Here is an 8,400-nt window from a genome sequence, read left to right as displayed (position 1 = left end):
CACACGAAAACACTGAATTCCCTTTATCTACCATCTTGCACAGTGCGGCAAGTGAAAAGAAGCATTGTGAGTATAAATGCCATACAGTTTGTAATTTTGTTTTCTGCGTTTTCAGATATCCATAGTCCAACTAGGTTGGAAAACAGCAATGAAAATTCCAGAAATAAGCATCTCAAAAAGTTAAATAATTTTTCATTACAACTATTCCATCTTAGTTACTAGGTACTAATAATTATTACTTGTTACTATAATCTCACTCCTAGCTAGTTTTAACCATCAACTTAGCATAGCCTGGAATCATCTATGAAGGGAATCTCAACTAAGAGACCTCTCTGCTCAGACTGAGCTGTGGGGGAGTCTCTTGAGTGTTAATTGATGTGGGAGAACCCAGCCCATGGTGGGCTGCAACATTCTTTTGGAAAGCATTATACACACACACACACACACACACACACACACACACACACACACACACACACACACACATATGTATATGCATGAGCCTGTGAATGAGCCACCAAGTAGCATCCTCCATGACTTCTGTGGTACTTTGTAGGAAGTGAGTGAATTCCCAGGTTGGAGATCATGCTTTGTGGAATAGTAGGCTTTCTCTCAAGTTTGCATGTTGATTCAGACCCTGACTCCCGACAATGGTGGACAGAGACCAGGAAGAGCAAGCCTTCTGCATTTGATTGTTATGGACGTCTTTCAAGCTGGCTCTTCTAGTACACAGTATTATGGCTTCTGGCTTCATCCTGGAAAGTAAGATCTGGAACAGAAAGATGCTTCAGATTTCCCAGCCAGAGAGAACACACCAAGCTGAAAGGTCACCCACAGCTTAGTCATTCCTTAGGTCAATATTTCCCAAGCTTTTCCGAGGACAAGAATCCATGAGGCACCAGCTGAGAATATGAATTCCCTGTGTCTTTGGAGAGTCTGATTCAATCATCTCAGGCTGTTATCTGGGGATTTCCTGCTTGTGTGGCCACCAGGTTATTATCATTAGGGAATTTTGGAGAATATTGAATTAAAGTGGGCTTTCCCAAGTTGTCCATGAATCACCTTTTAAAAGACAAGGTTGTGTACGTCATGCTCTGTCTAGTCACCCTGGTTGGGGCTGGGCTGAAATCCCACCATCCTTGATAGCTTGGAAATACTCACTGGCAATACCATGTTAGGGGAAAGAAGCAAGAGAGAATCTCAGACTAACCCACACATGAGTGCCTTTTTCTATGTGGCTATAGAAGGGCTAGTGTTTGGCTCTGGGCACAAGGGCTTGGAATGTTGATTATCTGTACAGAGTCCTGAGCTATCCACACAGATTTATTGAAACAGGGCCTGCGGATTAGTTTTATTTAATTTATTTTATTACTGTTGGCCGTGATGCTGGTGGTGATATCCAGGACCTTACGCACGTGGGGCAATAAGTCCACCTTAATGGTTCAACCAGAAAAAAAAAAAAAAAGAAAAAAGAAAAGAGGTCCAGAGTTCTTCACTCCCTTGGGTCCACCAAGCCTTAATACCATTGTCCCTGGTGTCTATTTATAAATGAGTACTGCACACCTTGACTGTAACTGTCACCGCTGGAACCCTGCTACGCAGCTCCAACTGAACCTAGGTTGTCTCTCCCTTCATTTCTACTTAGTTTGCTTCCTTTGGTGCATGTTACTCCTCATTCTGATTGTGCTGCGCCTCACTTCAAAGTTTGTCTCCATTCTCTGTAGATTTTTTTTTCTTTAAAGTCTCTGAACCCAACCGATGTTTTGTCCTCTCCCGGCTACACTGATTTACCATCATTGATTCTCTGTAGTCCTTCCTCCCCACCTCCCTGATCTCACCACCAGATTGGCCACTCTCCACCCAGAGTGTTTAGCCTCATCCAACCTCAGCGCAGGGACATGCCCTCAGGACACACTGGCTTGCTCCTGTGGGGCAAACAAATCCCCACCGATACCCACCACTGATGTAGCGCCATTCAGGCGACGTAAGTTTGGCATTTGGAGAACAGATTTGTTTTCATTGTTTTTTCTTCTTTATTCAGTTCTCTCAGATGGGTGTTGTTGGACTTGTCTTAATCTGAAACATTTCACAAGGAAGTCTCTGAGAGCTTGCAGGAGAGAGAGAGAGAGGAAAACGTAGCAAAATTGAGATACACTGCAAAATTTACCAAACTTCGGATTTGCCCATTGGGATATAAACAGCATTTTCTTTTGCCTCTCTTAGGAGAATCATTCATGTTATAATTCTCTTTCAATTTTCTATCTAAAATTTCTGCCCTTCATTTCTGCTTCCTCAAACAAGGAATAGTTAGACAGATTTGCAAATCCACTGGCTTCAACAGAGAGAGATGACCTCCCTGTTTTTCAGATTCCTTCTTCATATGATTAGCTTATATCTCTGAAGGGACACTAGCCCACTCCAGCATGTGGCTCTGGCAGGCCTTGTCCTCTCCCATTCCTTCTTCCTTGCTAAAAACCATTAGATTACATTCCTAAAGCTAGCCACCGAGGACTATTCCCTTATTTGGCTACTTCCTCCACCTGGGGCCTACTACCAAAGTCCAGCTATCAAACTATTGAAATCCAGCAACCCAAAGCCCCTTTCACCTAATTAACATGTCCAATTAAAATTAAACACCTCATCCTAAGTGCAGCATTTCTCCTTCTACCTTTATAAACTGCCATTTGCCTACGGGTCACATCTGTCTCCCCGCCTGTCTCCCCTCTATCCAGAGGCAGTCCTTTGGTCCCCCAGGGACAAATACGTCTTCCCCCTTTTCCTTGTCCTCTTCCTCTTAATCCTCTATCTCCTTCACCACAACATCCTAGTCCATCCTAACACAGACCTCCTCCTTTTCTCCTCTTAAAAGTCACACCTGCAAGGTCATTTGCTGCTGTTTTTCTGCCTGAGTCAGAAAGCAGACACTTTAACTTTTCTTTCCTGCTTAGTAAAGGGTTTCTCTGTGAAAATGGTTATTCGGGTGTTGTTGGGCCCAATCCAGGGTCTAGGAAGGAGTCCCTGCTGTGCGGGAGTCTCCTTCAATCTCTGCTAGTAATAAAATGGTTTTGCCTTCCCCAAAGCTCAGATACTGTATTCATGTGCCTGGGAAGTAGGACATTTCACTCACTAAAGGGATTAGATTTTATTCTTATAAGTAAAATCAAAATAGCACAGTGGGAGATTCTTCGGCGATTTAAAACAGCTTTTCAAGGGGTGAAAGAAACTCATTTTTTGGGGGGATCTCTGGTGAAGAGACAAAAACCACCAATGAACCTAGAATAAATCATGTTATCATTGGATAAGATCAGAGATTGATATATGCTCATGATAATTAGACAATAATTCTTTCTGAAAGTAAACGACTACATGCCATTGAATGTTATTAACAAGATATACAATCTTCTATAATATACAACAAAAATTTTATTTTATAGAGCAACCCCCTTTCCCCTAGAATCTTCCCCCAGAAAACTAGATTGGTGAGGCACGCTGGCTTTCCACACAACTCAACGAGACTTGAATAATCATTATTGACTGAAAGTGTCCAACATCTTGTGACACAGGTGTCCTGAAAGGCTTTGTCACTTGACGCACTTCCAGTGGCCTTGGGTACGGAGATCAATGAGGGAAAACAAACAATGCTTAAAGTGACTTTCTCTTGGAACAGAATCACCTGACCCTAGACAACCAAGGTTATACACACAGTAAAGCGATCTGCTCCCACAATGGTAGGAATACATCACTGCAGGGGCTAACTCCATGGAAGGAGAGGAAGTTTAGGCTACATCCCGCTGCAGTGTGCCATCATCAGAGAAGGGTGATTAGCTTATGCCACTTGTCAAATGCCATTTTGTTTCGTAGACACTGTTTACCTCACCCGTGTCTGCCTTGTGTTGTATTCCTGTCTACCGAGAAACTTCATCGTGCAAATAAACCTTATCTCTTAACCAAAGCATAGAGGGGTGCCCCTTTCTAACTTGGATGTCATGGGGAACACTGAAATGCTACAGATTGGGCTAAGGAAAAGAAACACCAGGAAGTTGTGGACCCAGAAGGACTGGAGAGGGAGCCTGGCTCCTGGTATCCATGTCACACCTTGTGTACACCTTGGAAAAAAAGTAAAACAGAGCTCTGACATTATCTTTTAAAACTAGCGCTTGCATGGTAGAAGCTTTAAGAACCTGCTACCTGTCTTGTTGGTTTAAAGAGGGAGCTAGAGGATGGATGAGAATGCTTGGGAGTGTAGTGGGAAGGCTTGTTGTTGTTTTGCTTTCCATTTTAAGTTTTAGGCCATTTCAGATCTCAGAGGATGCAGAGGGTGACATTATGGTGTGTCCATGCTTGGTGTCATGGCTCTGGCTGAGATAAAACTCAAAGTTTGTGACATGCTCACAAACAACAGGAGTCCACCAAACTGACCTGATGAGGTTGCAATAAATGGTCTCCAGAGCCTGTAGAGATGGCTCAGTGGTCAAGAGCACATACTACTCTTGGGGAGGATCTAGGTTCAGTTTTTTAGCGCCCATGTTGGCCAGTTCACAACTGCCTGTCACTCTGGTACTGGGGAATCCGACACCATCTTCTGTCCTCCATGGTACTGTACTCAAGTGTAATATACATACATATATATATATATATATATATATATATATATATATATATGAAATTGAAAATAAAAATAAATTCTTAAAAAAAGGATCTCCTGAGAATTTTCAGTTACTTTCTGCCCTATCCAAAGAACATATATATATACACACACACACACACACACACACGAATGTCTTTTCCTGGCATGTCTAGGCTTCAACATCCATATGAAATGCATAGGTAGATATGGCTAAGATGTGGCATGGAAAAACATATTTTCTATATTATTATTATTGTATTATTTTATATTTATGAGTGTTTTGTTTGCATATATGTCTGCTGACCACAAAGGCCAGAAGATAGTGTCAGATGCCGGGTACTGGATTTATGGACAGATGTAAGCCCCCATGTAGATGCTGAAATTGAACCCAGACCCTTTGGAAGAACAACCAATGCTCTTACCTATTAAGCCATCTCTCTAGCCTATCCTATAATATTCTCAAATAATTCTCTTCATAGGCTCCAAGTAGTTACTAAGAACTTTTTTTTTGCTAATTTGTTTAGCATATAAGTTTAAGAAACTTTTTTAGATTTTCTTATATGTGTTCTAACAAATGTGAACATGTAAATTTAAATACATGTATACACATGCATGTTCCAGTGCTGGTAGTACAGTTCAGAGTACAGTATAGTTTTACGGTACCATGTAGAGCAAATGCTTAGTGTGCGTTAGACCCTGAAGGCAATCCCCAGCACCCAAACAAGCAAACAAACAAGTGAAAATCTTCAAACTAAAATAAACCCATTTTTAGAGGAAATAATAAAGCAGACCAAAAGCATTTCTGGTGTATCTATAGACACAGATAGTCAAATGTTATATGCTCTTTTTGTGTTTCTGGGGAAACAAACAAAAAACAGTAGCACTCTACATAGGATGATAGGCCTTACTTCTATAGGAAATAAGAAAACAGATTTTAAAGACATTTTTATGTATGTCTAAAAATTGAATATACTCTCTGAATTAATGGAGGAAAACATGGGTTAAAAAAAAAAAAACCATTTACGTCTTCTGTGCTTTTTTCCCAGGGAACAACTATTTACTGTAAGAAAGAATTGCAAATATTAATACTTCTTAAAGTTTATAGGGAAATTTGATCCTTACACCAGAAGTTTCAAGGACAGACTTCTCTGAGTCCTGAGCCTTTGCAAGTTCACTACATTTATTTTTGGTTTCATGAATTCCTACAATTTGCTCATACCAAGTTTTATGTGGGTTTGAGTTTTACCCAAAGATCTATCCAACCTTTCTACTGAACTCTGCTCTCTGTCAGGTTAGTGGTTATTTCATAGAGGATGGATGTCTGCCATAGCTTGCCTCATTTTAAACAGACAGAGAAGATAGTGGATAGAACAAACAGGAAGTCAATTCCAGGGCCTCGCGTCACAGCTGGGGTGATTTATCAGGAATGTCGTCAAGAGTCCCCCGAGTAAATAATTTCGAATTTGCCAATGGACTGAAACATGTGGATAGACCTAATGTTATAAAAATTAAATTTAAAGAATTTGACATCTTGTACTTGCTGTACCTTAGTGAGATAGAGGGTGTGTGTGTTGAGGGGGTTAGCATATAATCTCAGGTTCTATTCTGCATAGTCCCTAAAATACTTACTGTGGGATTCCCCTGTCTCTGTGTGGGCACATGTGGGTATATAGGTGGGCACAGATGGGCTTGTACATCCTTGTGGAGGTCAGAGAATCTGCTCTGCCTCCCCAGGATTAGGATTACAGGAGTTTGTGCACCTAGGTTTTAAAATGTGGGTTCTGGGGGTTGAAGTGGGTACATTCTGCTTTCAGGGTGACTACTAATTAAGCTATCCCCTCAGATTTTGGTGTACAGTGTCACATAAGGATAAGAGAAGCATAAAGTGCAAAAAGAATTGTCAAGCTGAATCATACCCAGCTAATGAAGGACAAAGAAACTTCCTACAAAATAAAGACAGACAGGCCGGCTCAATTTTTTCTTTTTTAACTTTAACTTAATCCAGAGATTACATTTCTCTGAGCTGAATGCTAAATGACCTTCTCCGCTTTGAATTTGATTCATTGTAGGTTGTAGCCAACAATTTACTCAACACACAAATTAAAGACTTTTAAAACAAACACCCATCCTAATTTAGTTTACTTTCTAAAAGATACGGGGCTTAAGATTATTTTTCAAGTAATTATTTCAACTTAGATGTGAATCCAGTCTGAGAATGTATGGCTGACATATTGGAGGTGAGGTGGGCTGCAGGGGAAGTTCTGGACGGTCATTCAATCAGCAGTTGTTAATTGATCTAAGTGGCAAGCACCAGGACAGGAGATAGATCTATAAAATCAGGGAGGACTTGTAACAGAATACTGTAACACACTAAGCAAGCACTATGGTAAGCGTAACTTGCTGAGGTCTCCAGGAGCACATGAGGTCAGGACATCGTGCTGCCTCAGAGAATTGGGAAAGCCTTGATAGACAAGGAGGCTTTGAACTGGGTTTTGAAAGATGAGCAGACATCTTTCCAGAGAAAGAAGAGTCCCTTCTATTCTAGCTCTCTCCCAGCCCCTTCCCAAGACATTAGAGTTCTATTTTGACCAGATCTTTCACTCACAGCTAAGTGGCAAGTATCTTGTGTGGGTGTGAGTACTTGGTAGGAGACAAGACATGTTGGGTAGATTCTCCTAAAGGATCTCAGAGTTTCCATGATCCCATGAATTTCCGGGGTGGGAGGAATCTGTTCTTAGTTGGAAGGAAAGAATTCTTGGGGTGAACAGGGTGTGGGACTGTTTCCACAGGAAGATCTGCAGCTGCCTCTCACAGCTACATTAAACAGCCACAAACAAACACTTTCTTCTATTCTTAGCATGCTTTCTTGGCACATGCCTCCAGCTGTGGAAGGATGACGACAAGTTTTCTCCAGTCATAGACCTGTCTTCGTTTCCTTCTATCAGCCTCCCTTGGAGACTAGAAAGCCTCCGTGCCAGTCTCACTTCTGTGGCAGAAAAGTGGGGTTTTTAAAACAAAGCAGTCAGCGTCTAGGAAAAGGCATTCCTGTTTGTTGTCATTTAACTACAGCTAAGCAACATGCAGGAAACTCAAGGGCCATGTCCTGGGTAGATTGCTTGGTGCTAAAGCTCTTTACAGATGTCAGAAAATAAAGTGGGTCTGTGAGTGACTTGAAGGAAACAGATCATTAACTGATACACAGCTATTGAAAGACAGAGAAGCAAGCAGAAAGCAATTATCCCCATACTACATAATCTCAACTAAAACCATAACAAGTGAAAGGCATAAGATGGCCTTAGACACAAAGACACACAGGGAGTTCTGATTTCAATGTGTCATATTGACTACTCATAGTCACGAAGGAAAAGGTATTTGTTGATAATTTAAATAATTTTATTTTAACTCATAAACAGTGTTTGGGGCTATTCTTTAAATTTTCAATCATAGACAAAACTCTAGGAAAGCATAACTACTCATACAAATGATATTTATCCTTTTAAAAATGTATTTCTTTAAAGATGATTACATTTATTTACGTATTTGTGTGTGTGTGTGTGTGTGTGTGTGTGTGTGTGTGTGTGTGTGTGTGTGTGTCCGTAACTGTGGGGGGCACCTTAATGTCACAGAGTGTGGTTGTAGTCAGAGGACTACTTGAGGGAGCTGGTTCTTGCCTCTGCAATATGGATCCTGAGTATAAAACTCAGGTCATCAGAGTTGGAGACAGGCACATTTTCCCACTGAGCCATCTCATCAGGCTTCAGTGACATTCTTTA

The sequence above is a fragment of the Peromyscus californicus genome, unplaced genomic scaffold, assembly GCF_007827085.1.
Source record: "Peromyscus californicus insignis strain IS unplaced genomic scaffold, ASM782708v3 Scaffold_23__1_contigs__length_62951481, whole genome shotgun sequence".
Taxonomy (NCBI): domain Eukaryota; kingdom Metazoa; phylum Chordata; class Mammalia; order Rodentia; family Cricetidae; genus Peromyscus; species Peromyscus californicus.
Note: the sequence above shows the minus strand (reverse complement) of the source record.